Source organism: Frieseomelitta varia, unplaced genomic scaffold, assembly GCF_011392965.1.
Source record: "Frieseomelitta varia isolate USP_RPSP 00005682 unplaced genomic scaffold, Fvar_1.2 scaffold_157, whole genome shotgun sequence".
NCBI classification, from domain to species: Eukaryota; Metazoa; Arthropoda; class Insecta; order Hymenoptera; family Apidae; genus Frieseomelitta; species Frieseomelitta varia.
The window spans coordinates 631,931-644,803 of NW_025109272.1; the positions used below are offsets into that span (position 1 = coordinate 631,931).

At 39.2% G+C, this 12,873-nt stretch overlaps 1 long non-coding RNA gene across 1 annotated transcript; it reads left to right on the top strand.

Annotated features, from left to right (window-relative positions):
• The first annotated feature begins 4,282 nt into the window (after nucleotides 1-4,282).
• Nucleotides 4,283-6,102, top strand: LOC122536577. The gene is made up of 2 exons (XR_006308424.1): nucleotides 4,283-4,427; nucleotides 5,639-6,102. It is a non-coding gene; the product is annotated as an uncharacterized LOC122536577 (long non-coding RNA).
• The last annotated feature ends 6,771 nt before the right edge of the window (nucleotides 6,103-12,873 follow it).

The window sequence follows — 12,873 nt, forward strand, 5'->3', positions numbered from 1 at the left end:
AAAAAAAAAAAAAAAAAAGAAAGAAAAGAAAAGAATAAAAAAGAAGGAAACACGAATTCAGCACTAACGCAACCAGCTGCGAGAGTAGTGAGTCTTTGTTCGTTTTTCCAATGCTTAAACTTGCAGAGAGAGCGAACGGATGCGCGTACTTCTCGTGGCTGCTTTCCAAGCTGCAATCCACGCACACGTGTGTATGAAAAAAACGCACGAGTTTTCCTCCCTCTTTCCTTTTTCCTTTTTTTTCTTCTCTCTCTCTCTCTCTCTTTTTTTTTTTTTTTTTTTTTTCAGGGAATATAAACGAGGAAGGGAGAGACACAATGGCGACCCTGTCCCAGTCGATTTCAGTATCCATGACCTGATTACACGACGTTGCCTCGTATTGACGTTACCAACAACAGTTTTCAGCAACGAGCCTGTTGATCGATATTAGTGGCATTTTGTCGTTTTAGATTCGCCAGCGTTCGAGGCAAGCTGCTGGTCTTGCCGGTTCGAAGCTGGCTTCGAACCCTTTGATCGCCGCTCGTTCAACAAAGAATTCGTCGCTGCCTCTAAATCCCTCTGCTGTATAATACAAAGGCGTCGTTCGTTCCAAGTGTTTGCTAATTCTCCAAACGTTCCGCCTGTTCGTTGATTGGAGGAAGCGCAACATTTTCAGATCTATCGAGATCGTTGAAAGTACATACAGAAGCGAGGGATATTTCTGTAAATAATTTACACTGCGTGCAATAGCAATTGGGTTTCATACGATGACAATACGAGTCATATGTGAAAATTCAAGAATCGTGTGTACTCGAGAAAATGGAATGTAAATAAAATACTTTTGCATAAATTTGGAGCAGATCTCGAGAGAAAGCCAAGGAACTTCTCTACGAATCGTGGAAGTTTTTCGAAAGGTGTCGCCGATGAGAACGGATGGACGAACGTTCGTGCGAATAAAAGTTTCAGACAGAATGGAACTTATAAAATATGAAGATGACAGTTTTTCTGTCGGAGGGGCAGATAATTTGTTCATCAATTCATCGTCAGTATCAAATAAGCACTAATCCAACGAATAGCATTCAAATATGTATTTAAAAATGGATTTTTAATTAAACGAAAATAACTTTCTACTTTCCATCCGAACTTCTAAACGAGATTCGATTCTCCACGAGGTCAAGAATGTATCATTTTATTTTCGTAAAGATGTCGCCAAAACACTTTCTTGGCCCACTGTTCCTCTGCGCCTGTTCCTTTAACTGGACTGTTATATTTACGATTATGGGATTTTAGTTTATGGGACGTGAAATTCGCTCTCGAGGAGAATATATTCATAGGTTTTTTTCGTGCAAAAGTAACTTCACTCTCGCGCAGCTGCATAGAGTTCATCTCCGGGGAAATATTTCCTCTTTTTCTTTCTTTCTCTTTTTTCTTCGTCTCTGTTCTTCTCCTTTCTTCGTCGTTGTTGCAGTTTGACATTCGCGTTATTACATATTCCATTACGCTCGTTCTTTGACGCCATAATATTTCATAAATGATTCCGCGAGATGGATTCCAAGTTTGAAACAGATCCCCGTGAATTCTCTCCGTTTAATTCGTCTAAAATTCCCCCTTTAACGAGAAGGTTGTCTCAAAGGCTCGTGCTCGTCAATGCGCGCGATATTTCACTTTATAACTTCGGCAAATAATAACTTGCAGACTCGTTCGCCGCGTGTCCCCCGTTTCAACTCTCGGGGAAGTTGTCTCTCAGTCCCGGCCGATTGTAAAATCCCTTGTTAAAAAGATGATAGATCCAAGTTATCGCTAGCTTTTCCCCCGTTCACTCCTCGAACTTTAAAATTCAATCTAATCTGTCGTGTCTTTCCGTATAATCTTCAATCGCCAACGAAGATTTCTCCGTCTTCGAATAAGTAACTTTAATTTTCCCGCCGAGGAAATTTTGCTTAATAATGTGATCCGATCTGAAAGGTACAGAAAGAAGGGCGAAGCAGGGGATAACGAAGAGGAAACAAAAAAAAAGATTAACGAGTAAAGCGTCGTTGGTGTGATAAATGCAGTATAGTGGTTAGAATAGCGATAAATTTGACGATACTTTTTCAATCAAAGTTCAATCAATTTGTCGCGTGTTTTCGTATATAATTTTCAATCGCGAACGAATCAGATTTTTTTTCGTCTTCAAGTGAATACAGGACAGCCGCTGAAAAGTTGAAAAAGGGTTTGAAAAAGTTATAACTCGTTCATTTTCAATCTTTCTTATTTTCTTTTTTCTTTTTTCTCTGGTCATTTGAGGAATGTTATTTTTCACACATAATACTGGGGAAAAAAATCCATCAATTATATATATTTCCAAATAAAATAATAAAAAATTTGGAAAACATGTGTTTGTAAAAGTTATTTTTGTTTTACATCAGTCGGTCTTTCAGTGCCGTCCTGTACTTTAATTTTCCCGCCAAGGAAATTCAGCTCGAGACATTCTTCGCGATGAAGGTTACGTGTGCTTAATGATTTGATCTACCGGAAGTAGACCCAAAAAAGGCGAAGCAGAAGATAACGAAGTACTCTTCGAAATCTAAAATTCAATCTACTTATTTATTGCGTCTTTTTGCTGGTCTTCGATTGTAAATGAACCGGATTATTTTGCCTCTGTTCCAAGTAACGATCTTCGAACGTGTTACATGAAATTTCTGATTTTTACATACGGAAAATTTACGTTGGATACTTTTTCGAAAATTATCTTCGTGTTTCGAGAAAGTATTGAAAGTCCACGAATTTCTTCCAATGCGATTCTAACGAGGGGATATCTTTAAGATAGACCAAAACCAAATATCTTAAAAAGACCGAACATTTTCCGACCTGACCAACTTCTGAAAAGGCGAAAATATCAGAAGAAAAAAAAAAAAAAAAAATTAGGAAGTGTGAGAGGCTAATTTAAATTCACATAATACAGAAAAATTGCAAAATTATGTATTTACAAAATTACAAATCTGCAAGATAGGCATATTAAAAAATTACGTATTTACAAAAATACGAATTTGCAGACGAACATATTAAAAAATTGAGTATTTACAAACATACGAATTTTCAGGATAGGCATATTAAAAAATTTACAAAAATACGAATTTGCAGACGAACATATTAAAAAATTGAGTATTTACAAAAATACGAATTTGCAGAGTAAGCGAACATATTAAAAAATTATGTATTTACAGAAATACGAATCTGCAGGATAGGCATGTTAAAAACTTATGTATTTACAAAAATACGAATTTGCAGACGAACATATTAAAAAATTGAGTATTTACAAACATACGAATTTTCAGGATAGGCATATTAAAAAATTTACAAAAATACGAATTTGCAGACGAACATATTAAAAAATTGAGTATTTACAAAAATACGAATTTGCAGAGTAAGCGAACATATTAAAAAATTATGTATTTACAGAAATACGAATCTGCAGGATAGGCATGTTAAAAACTTATGTATTTACAAAAATACGAATTTGCAGACGAACATATTAAAAAATTGAGTATTTACAAAAATACAAATTTTCAGGCGTACATATAAAGAAATTATGTATTGTCAAAAATATGAATTTGTAAAAACGTTTAAATTAGAAAAACTACGTATTTACAAAAATACGAATCTGCAGAGTGGGCAAACACATTAAAAGAAGAAGGAGAAGAAAAGAAAAACTCAAGGTCCACCGAAAACAAAAGAAAAAAAAAAAAAAAAAACACTCTTTTTCTTAAATACGAAATACAACGTTAAGCATTCCCAATGGATCCCGAACGATCCCGAACGAACCAACGTGTGCACGAGAGTCGGACATTTCGTGGCCGCTCTCGCGATTTTCCCGCCAAGGAAATTAGCGTGTGTGCGACACCCTTTCATGACACGAAAGTTACGGTGTGCGTGAATGATGAAAACGGCGCACCGCGTAGACCGGAAGTACGGGTGAGGAAAGGCGTTGAAGGGTGAAGGGAGAAGGGAGAAGGGAGAAAAAGGCGAAAACGAGGAGAAGGTGGTGGTGGTGGTGGTGGTGAGAAGGTTAGGAAGGAAGGTAACGAAGGAAGAAAACGGTAAGGTTGGCGAGTAGAGAGCGCCGTCGGCGGTGGATGCGGTAGAGGTTAGAATAGCGGCGGGTCGTGACGGTGGTGGAGGCCACGGTAATGCTCTGTGGGTGGGATGCGCGATGTCTGGATGGCCGAGGGGAGTTGGCGGGGAACGGGGACAGGGGGATAGGTGGGGGCCGGGTGGCAGCGGAGGCGGCTCGTTTAGCACGCAGGATCAGCTTCGGGGAGAGCCTCGCTTCGTCTCTTTTACCTCGCGCTAGCTAGTAGCTCCGCCGCATTCGTACGTGCTACTAAAAAGGCACACGCGTTCGATAGAGAGTTGCGTGCTCGCCCGTACAGAGAAAAATTCCCCTACTCGAAAATTCGTTTCTAACTGTGCGTCTACTTCTTCTTCTTTCCCCCTTTCCTATACTACCTCTCTTCTCTCGTCTCCTGGTTTCCTCTTTCTCCTGGTTTGTCTCTTTCTTCATCCCTGCCAAGTCTCTCGCTTCTCGTTCTTTCTGTATCATCAACCCCTTCTGTCTCTCTCTCTTTCTCTCTCTTTCTTTCTCTCTCTCTCTCGCTGCGACGACGTGTAACAAAATCTCAGCAGCTCGCTCGTTTCAATGAGGTGATCGATGCCCCAGCGCGTCGTTCGTACGCTGGACGAGGGGGTCACAGTGTCTGTGGGTCGCACCGGAGGATACGGAAAGGAAGCGAGAGAAACACTCTTCGGTTGTTGTGGGTCCTCGAGGAAGCGAGGATCGTCTCGTCCTCGGTGAAGCCGAGTACGCACGCTCGTAATTAACAAGAGGCGCGTCAGGACGAAAATGGTCGCGTTCGTCGGGACGAAAATCATCGATGTTGTTGTTGTTAACTTGTATCCTTTAGAGAGCAAGAGTCGCGGCAAAGGCAACGAAGAGTGAAGAACGGGGAGAAAAGGGGAGAGACAAGGAGCGAGGAAGGGCGGCTGGGACGGGAAGATTGAGGGGGGGGGAGGCGTCTAAGCCGCGGGAGCAGCAGCAGCTTTCGATTCACAGTTCACCGGGTTCACGAAATTTCGGATTCTCAGGGTTTGCACTCGAGGCGGTAGCTCTCCGCTCTTCTCTTCGGGTGCTCGAGGCTCGCGTAATTGTCCTCGAAATGGCGCGAGAGCGGACGAATCGCCGGGGCGGCCCTTCTCGCGGCAAGAACGGAAGAAAATGAGACGTGACGAGCGAGGAGAGACAGGAGGAGACCTCTTCTTCGAGTGCGCACTTGTTCGCGAGTATTCCGAGTTAAAGGTGTAATCCCAGCGTCTTGGGAGGCAGAGCGTCTGCCTCTCTCGAAGAGGAATTCTTTCTTTCTTCCTTTCTTTTTTCGCGCGGGACTTCCCGGTGATCCCGGTCGAACCCGAACGTTGTACCGGCGGAGTAGGGGGAGAACGAAAGTTCGCCCGCGGCTTATCGACAATGCATACCCTCCCCGATGCTCTGTTTCTCCTTGTCCCGTCGACCCTCGACGTTGTCGCGCATCGCCACCGAAACACCGGTGTAATATAGATCGCGCTACAATTCTTTTAATTTTTCTTTTTCTCGCTCTCTTCTTCTTTCGTCGGTCGTGCACAGGATGTTTCACGGGTGTTTCACGTCGGATCGTCGATAAATTATGCGTGTACACATAGGAGGATAGCCGATAGGATAGGGGACAGGCGAGAAGAGTGGAGGCCAAGTGTCGTAGAGAAAACTGGAACTTCGGTCGTGTGTTGTGAAAAGAAAAAGAGAAAAAAAAAAAAAAGAAAAAAGGAAAAGAAGAAGGAGAGAAGAGAAGCAAGGTGGGTGTCTTTTTATAAATAAAGCTGCAGAAAGAGGAAGGAAAGAGTTACGCCCGCCGCTGGTGTTCCGTCAGAATTCGTTGTCTCGCTCGGCCACAGTTTCGAGCAATTTCGTGCTCATCAAGTTCCAGCGTATTTGCCGCTGTTTCGACGTGCTGACTCCACCGAGAGCTGATACAAGAGCAAAGAGAGAGAGAGAGAGAGAGAGAGAGAGAGAGAGAGAGAGAGAGAGAGAGAGAGAAAGAAGCCTGGAATTGCTAAACGACAACAACCACAGCAACAGCCCAACATTGGTGTGTCTCCGTGCTTCGTAAAACTGCCTACGGTAGATCGTAGCCGGTAAGATGATTTAAAAATTGTTTGACAGAAACGCGAGAGTCCGCGCGAAACGCCCAGCGTTCCGGGGTGAAATACATTCGTCTCGCCTGCTGCATTTACTTCGGTCACTCGATTGACCACGAGTATTGATCTATATTTTCAACGGTATTATTTTTACAGAGACTGTCGTCTCAACGCGTGACACATCCTTTAAAAATGACGGACATTATCGATGGAACGCGTGTTAGTTCCTTCGTGTATGTTTAGGATTATTCGTTGGCATGGCTGTGTAAAAGTTTGAAACGCTCTCGATCTTAATAACAACGATCAAAGAATCGCCGCGAGAACAGTTAGCTGCTGCATTATATTGTAACGTTTCATTTGATCAATGAAATATTATATATTTTCTCTACTTGAAAATAACAGACGTGCCATGCCTGTGCGTCATACTTTTTTTTTTTTTTTTTTTTGCTTCTTTTTACATCTGCAACATTTCGGTTAAACGTCGTCTAATCGTGTCTAACGAGAGTGTCGATTTTATCGCGATTTTATCGCGCATCGCCGCACACGACAGACGAATACGAATTCGTGTTGCGTGAGTTTCTTTTTTTTATCGCTGCGCGCGTGTTTCATCATCGCTCCTCCGCGAAACACAGCCTTCACGAACGATCTCTTTTTTACTATGCAAATTGTCCCGTGATTATGCATAATAATACCTTTTCACCTGCGACGGGGGAGGGAAGGCAACGATCCGGCAAAGTGTACATTTGCTCGAAAAAGAAGAAGAAGAAAAGGAGAAAAAAAAAAAAAAAGAAAACAGCTGGCGCGGTTCTAGGCTAGATCGATACCGCGGCTACCTCGCAAAGCGAAATCGCGCCGTTTCGTTTGGTAACTCTGCTCGATTTTTCTTGCCCGAAACCGCGGCCCAGTTCTTCGTGTTCTCCGTTGGCTAGCCTTTTATCCTGGGTTTACGATGCTTTCATTTAACATATTTCACTCGACTGTTTCTTCCAAGAAGGAACTTCGTATTCAGGGGTACCCTTGAATAATGTCTTCTTCTTTTTTTTCAAATTTAACAAACATTGCCATCTGGCGACGGTAATTTAATAATAACTTGTAATTGAAGTTCAATATATTGATGATTTGGTACGCTTGTTGTTCAATTTTGAAAAGAAATTTGAGTTAACACCATGAGAATGGAAGAGCAAAGTACGGATAAACTCCGTGTTAAACGTTTGATGATCTATGAGTTTATTCTGGTGCCTTGGTTTAAAAAGAACGGTGATTTCAATCTGAAAGGCCTGTTTATTTTCATTTGTCGTCATTTTACAAACAAAGAATAGAAAGTTTGTGAGATGGTCGAAGATCGTCAGTAACGATGGAAATGATATAGATTAAAACTCTATCAACTCTTGAATGAAGTAAAATTTCGTACGTTATCAAAAAAAAAAAAAAAAAAAAAAAACGACACTAATATTTTACCAATAACAACGTGAAAAATTGTAAAAACAAAATCGTCAATAGCGAGCCTAAGACTATTTCGGTGCATGACTATTAAGACACATGGGCTATGAGTCTTGAGCAGTCTATTTTTTTTTTCGAAGATTCGGGAATTACTGGAAAATTTGGATGCAGAAGTTGGAAATATCTATATCGTCGCAAAAAGACGTATATTTGTAGATTGGCGCGCTTTGTTTTCTAAGCGTTCCCCGAAATGTCAAACGTCAAAAGGCATCTAGAGACATCGCGAAACGAAAGGTAGCGCCAACTTTGAACAAACAAATAGCGAGCGAGCAAACAAAATTATGCTCGAGCGCGGCTTCAACGCAGGAATGATGGGGGCGATTTAAAAATATTCTTTTCTATTCGGTTCAATCGCCCAGCGGAACGTTACTGGTGCTTATCCTTGACATTCCAAACCAGTTACTCCTTTCAGGCTATGAACCTTCGATACGGATCGCTATCTGTCGCAAATCGATCTTGAATAATTCATCGCGGCTATGGAGCCAGATACTGAATACCTCCGGAATTACTGCTGTTCAGGGATCGTTGTAAAAACAGGCCGTAGCGGGTACAGTCTGTCTCGCAATAGGCGATATCTCTGGAAAAATTGTTGATGTACTTGTAAGAAATTTAATTTCTCAGTTGAGAGTGTTTGGTTCAAAAAGTAGTTGCGTTTTTTTTTTTTTTTCTAACAGGCGAACACGCTAATCTTTCTAATTTTGTTTTATATCGCAAGTTCATTGTGTGATCTTGATACTTAATTGTTCGGGCTTGTTTTACAGAGAGAAAAAATGCACGATTTCGTTTGAAATTGTTTGTTTGGTACCGATTTCAAAATGGAAAATTAAAAAGGAAAAGATTCAGTCTGAAAGAAAAGATAATTTTAGCAAGTTTTATTTATTAATATAAGTATTAATTTGGTAAGGTTGTAGGTTATGTTTGGATGAAATCTGAAAAAGATATTTTTAAGAAGTAATGGTTTAAGTTAAGGTTTTAGGTTATGTTCGGATGAAATCTGAAAAAGGTATTATTAGCAAGTTATGTTTTAACTTAAGGTTCTAGATTATGTTTAGATGATATCTGAAAAAGGTATTTTTAGCAAGTTATGTTTTAAGTTGAGGTTTTGTTTTGATGATATCTAAAAAAGGAATTTTTAGCAACTTACATTTCAAGTTAAGGTTTTAGGTTATGTTCGGACGAAATCTGAAAAAGATATTTTTAAGAAGTAATGTTTCAAGTTAAAGTTTTAGGTTATGTCCGAACGAAATCTGAAAAAGATATTTTTAGCAAGTTATGTGTACGTTAAGTTAAGTTAACTTAAGGTTCTATGTTATGTTTAGATGAAATCTGAAAAAGGTATTTTTAGCAAGTTATGTTTTAAGTTGAGATTTTAGGTTATGTTTTGATGATATCTAAAAAAGGAATTTTTAGCAACTTACATTTCAAGTTAAGGTTTTAGGTTATATTCGGACGAAATCTGAAAAAAAGATATTTTTAAGAAGTAATGTTTCAAGTTAAGGTTTTAGGTTATGTCCGAACGAAATCTGAAAAAGATATTTTTAGCAAGTTATGTGTACGTTAAGTTAAGTTAACTTAAGGTTCTATGTTATGTTTAGATGAAATCTGAAAAAGGTATTTTCAGCAAGTTATGTTTTAAGTTGAGGTTTTAGGTTATGCTTAAATGATATCTAAAAAAGGAATTTTTAACAAGTTACGTTTCAAGTTAAAGTTTCAGGTTATGTTTGGATGAAATCTGAAAAAGGTATTTTTAAGAAATTACGTTTCAAGTTAAGGTTTTAGGTTATGTCCGAACGAAATCTGAAAAAGATATTTTCAGCAAGTTATGTTTCAAGTTAAGGTTCTAGGTTATGTTTATATGATATCTGAAAAAGGTATTTTTAGCAAGTTAAGGTTATGTCCGAACGAAATCTGAAAAAGATATTTTCAGCAAGTTATGTTTCAAATTAAGGTTCTAGGTTATATTTAAATGATATCTGAAAAAGGTATTTTTAAGAAGTTACGTTTCAAGTTAAGGTTATGTTCGAACGGAATCTGAAAAAGATATTTTCAGCAAGTTATGTTTCAAGTTAAGGTTCTAGATTATGTTTAGATGATATCTGAAAAAGGTATTTTTAGCAAGTTACGTTTCAAGTTAAGGTTTTGTTCGAACGAAATCTGAAAAAGATATTCTCAGCGACAACGGGCTTCTCAATTATCTCACGAGAGGAACACCTTTTCGTTTGTCTGTACTCTCCGCGCGATCATGCACTTCGGCGGAGTGGCAGAAGCAATAATAAGACGATAATAATATCATCGTCCGCGGCATTATATCGGACGTCAGTTCGATGGCAAAGTAATTCTGACTCGCGAGCACCGTTTAATGTGGTTTAGTATCTGATCGAAGTCGAATTGCTCGCGGAGCAAGAACTCTCTCTCTCTCTCTCTCTTTCCCCTTTCCCCATGTCGGAGCAAATCTCCTCTGATTTCCTCTGTCTGGAAAGAGAGCCGATCGAACGTCTACGATATCGGACCAATCTGGATCACCACAGCTCACAGTACATCGATGTATTTACGATTGCTCTGTGAGTAATTGTGTCAAGAACGTTTGCTTGGTACCAACAGCCTCAACTAACATCTCGTGACGTTTCTAATACCACGTAGACAGAGATATATAGAAATCTCTATCCGATTTTTTTTTTTTGTCTTTGCTTGTTCGTCAGAGAACCGAGCTCGTTCTAAATCTCGTGAAATTGAAAAGTCCAAGAATTACGATGAGAAGTAGTCTGAATGAAATGAAATGTCGAGTTGAGCCTTCTGCGATGTTCGACTTTAGTCCACGTGGAAAAGGAAGTTCGGAAATCGTATTTCTCTTGCACTGACTCAGTTTACAGAGAATCACCCGGATATTTAAATATTCGACACTCCGAAAGAATTGAACAACGTCAGTAACATTAGCCAGCTTGAAAATCATAGTGGTTCGAGTCGAGGTTTCAGCCGAATTTTAATTTAGTCAGAACGTATTATTCTGTTTTTCGTAATTTGAACCAGGTATCCTCGTTTTTAGCAATAAACGCAGAACGCAACAATCGAGAAATGCTCTACAAACAAGAACACATTCCGTGACAAATGGCATAACGTTGACGCTGACACCAGAAGGATTAATCTTGGCCCTCGGTAGATTAACTAGCTTCAAGATCAAGATTTTAAAAAGTTTAATCAGATATTTCAACTCTCGAACGTCAACAAATCCTATCTTTCGTGACTTGGAAAAATAATATCGCAGCGTGCATCAGAACACGTTGGCAATCAATCGAAAAACAAGACTATTACGGCAAAATGTATGCTCGTATGATGACATACGATGTGTAATGTGTGTTCTGTTACGTGCAATACAACCGTTGTGGCTGGCATCGAAAGAAAATGTACAAATAATGTAATATCGGCCGGGGCGAGTTGGAAACGTCCACGACCAGTTTTACACCTGCTTTGTTGATATCAAGCGCAACGTGTGCCAAAGACGGTATACTTGAATATGTATAAATGCTATCGACATGGTTCTCGTCGCTCCGTGTTCCAGATTACCTTTAACGTTTCGATGTCATAGCGATCTATTAACGTTTGGATAACGTCAGCGTTCGTGTGCTCTCTGGGTTGTTGAAACGGGCGCGTAACTTCAATTAAGGCATTGCTTTTTACTGGAATGATTGCGGGCAGAAATCAAGCGACCTAAAGGAATTCATTAATGACACGAGTACGTACAATAATTGTGTCAGCAATTTGTCAAGAGCCGAAATCGACGCGCGAGTTTTTATCAATTTGACGAAAGTTTCTTCGTCTGGTTCGCGTTAATTAGTTAATTAATTGTCTTGTGTTTCGATAAAATTTCGATGCTGCTTAATTGCTTACTGTTGTTATTTGAAATATTTCTTTTCTTTATATATATATATCTATTTTGCACGTGCAAAATATTCACATATTTTTTTTTTTAGCAGACGTAAAAATTAGAGTATAGAAATAATAGTGATCAGTCTTGGGGACTTCAATGAATGAGTCTATCCTTTTCATGGTTATCCAAACAGAATCTTGACAAACAATAGATTAGATTGCTTAATTGGGATACAAGGAGCCATGATAAGATTCGCGAGGGCGCATTTCTTGTCTCTTATCTCTGCAAAGTATAAATAAACACTCGTAAACATGACGCAGTCGTTCAATTGCCAATTCTTAGATATCCAACAACGAAGTATGAACGGGATAATCACTTGGACGAAATCAACTTGCGTCTTTGCCTTGGAACTTAAAATTATGATTCGGAATGAAATTTCAATATCTTTTAGCTTGGCCTACTTAAAATGAAATTTCAATATCTTTCAGCTTAGTTTATTTCAAATGAAATTTCAACATCCTTCAGCTTGGTTTATAGTTTGTAATATAGAATCTAAAGCGGAGGTGGCTAACTGGCGGCCCTTACCCCCACTTTCTTGTTCGCTAGCGCTACCCCCCTCCACTGCATCGATCCCCTCCAGTGCAACTATCCCCTCCACTGCATCTATCCCCACCACTATTTCTTCGCGGTGCGTCCTCCCATTCTTCTCACTCTCTCAGTCTGTTAATTTTCCTACTAAACAAGTTGCGAGTGACTAATCAGTCGACATTTGTCTGAAGGATACTTTTCCTTATCTCTCACACCGAAGTTTTGACATTTAAATGTAAGGAAACCGTAAAAATACGTAAATTTAGTATTAACCACAGTTAAAATTGGCCATCGCTGGCCTCACGCGCTCATACTGCATGATTAATAGCGAATCTCCATTGTGCGATACTAGCAGAATTAATATTAATAGACTAAACATGTGCGTGTTGTCCGAATGTACCAAATATAAAGATACGAGGAATTTTTATGAGATTCAGACCGCGATCCAGATTGCTTGAAATTTCGTTTCAATTGTTAATGTTTAAAGTATCAATTAACGCCACCCTTATCGAACATCTCTTGCTTTCATGATTATTAATGCTAGAACTACCAAAGTGGTGAAAATGACCAATTCACATTATTTCCTAGAAATTTTATTAACGTAAAACAGTGTAGTTTTAAAGATTTAAATAACGTAATTTTCGTAAAATATACAAACGAACGCTCACGTACTCCATTTTATTTTATACTACAAGGTTTCTCTATTTTTTTTTTTTTTTTTTTTTTTTTTTTTT